This window comes from Lipotes vexillifer, unplaced genomic scaffold, assembly GCF_000442215.2.
Source record: "Lipotes vexillifer unplaced genomic scaffold, Lipotes_vexillifer_v1.1 scaffold514, whole genome shotgun sequence".
Classification (NCBI taxonomy): Eukaryota; Metazoa; Chordata; class Mammalia; order Artiodactyla; family Lipotidae; genus Lipotes; species Lipotes vexillifer.
In genome coordinates, this window is record NW_006789975.1 from 454582 (window position 1) to 456445 (window position 1864).

Consider the following 1864-nt stretch of genomic DNA (forward strand, 5'->3'; position numbering starts at 1 on the left):
GGCCGGCGGCTGGGGCTGCGGCTGCAGCAGCGGCAGGCGGATGCAGGGGCTCGGCTAGGATGGGCTGGGGTGGGCTCGGGGCCGATGGGGGATCGGGCCGTGGCCAGGCGCTCAGTTTGGTCTGCAGCAGGCGGGGCGCAAGCCCTGAGCCGGGGCGCAGTAGTGCCCTGGCCTTGGGTGCGTCGCCAGCCACCGCTCGCTCCTAGCGCCCTGCTCGCTCGCGCGCTTCTGCTCTGGCTGGGGCGCTGCGGCAGCTCTGAGCTCAGCGCCCCCACTGGCGGCCGCGCCACCCCTCGGCCTGACTGACAGGGGGCGGGGAGGGTGACATCTCCGCGGAGCCCGCTAGCCTCACGGGGCGGGCCCGGGACACGCGGTTGGGGAACCTGGAGCGTCGTCAGACTCAAGTCCTGCTGCCAAGAGTCTAGTCTGGTGAGGGAGAAAATGCGGCGTGCTGAGTAGGGACGTGCAGTTGGTTTTAGAGTTCAGACCTGTTTGGATCTCAGCTGTGGTTTTATTAACTGTGGGACCTTGGGCTACTCAGCTCTCCTTTCTGAATGTCAGTTTCCTCTTCTGTAAAATACGGGTGGTTCATTCAATGAACGATAATTGAGCGCTTAGGTGCCAGGCAGGTTTGAGGCTGGAGACAGCGGAAAAGGAAAACAAGGTCCCTTGCTCTTCGAAGTTTACAGTGGTGAGTTTCTGTGTGTGCAGAGATGGGTCACAGGACAGAAAATAAACGTCAACACTTAAAGCAAACAAGGTTATTTCAGCTTCTGAGAAGTGTCATGAAGATGATGAAATGGAGATGAACCAGAGTTACTAGAGGAGGGGCACTTGAGACCAACTGGTCAGGTGAGGCCTTTGTGAGAAGGTGAATGGGAGCAGAGACCCCAGAGAGGTGCCAAGGCCAGGATGCTTGAGAGGAGAGGGAACTGCGAGTGCAAAGGCCCTGAGGCAGGACTGTGCTTGGGAACAGATAAAAGACCAGGAGGGAGGGAGAAGGAGGTGGACATGATCCTTTTTAGTGTGGTTATGGTCTGGATTGTCAAAATGGCCATAGAGTGCCAGGCACACATAGGTCCTTAGGTGGTATATGACAGAATTATGCCCCAAAAGCTGTGGGATCCCAGAGGAAGGGGATTCTGACTGCTCAAGGGAGTCAGGGAAGGCTGTACAGAGGAGGTGACATCAGAGCTGGGCCTTGTGGGATTTCATCTGGCAGACAAGGGAGGGAGGGAATATTAGGCTGTGGCCATAGCATGGGCAAAGGCACTGTGGTTGGAAATGCAGGGTGTGTGAGAGGGCAATCAGGAACCAGACTACGCAGGGCCTGAAAAAACAAATGTTCCCAGATTGCTGGTAGAGCTGCAAATTGTCACATGCTTTTTGGAGGGTGATTTGGAAACATTTACCAAAGACATAAATGCATGCTCCTTTGGAGCCAACAGTTCCTCTTCCAGGAATTCATCCCTTGGATCTCTAGTCATACAAGCACACAAAGACATTTGTGCAAGGATGTTCACTGCAGCCTGGTTTATTGTAGCAAAAAACTGAAAATAACCTAAATGTTCCTCTGTAGAGGACTGGCTAGTTAATTGTGATTCATCCACTCAGTGTGACTCTGTACTGCCATTAGAAAGGATGGGCTAGACCCATGTGTACTGATATGGGAGTGTGACAAGACATGTTGTGAGGTGAGAGAAGCAAGGTGCCAAACTGTAATGTGTGGAGCTAGGCAATTTTTTTAAAAAATTATTTTATTGAAGTATAGTTGATCTACAATGTGTTAATTTCCATTGCACAGCAAAGTGATTCAGTTATACATATATATATATATATATATATATATATATATATATACACA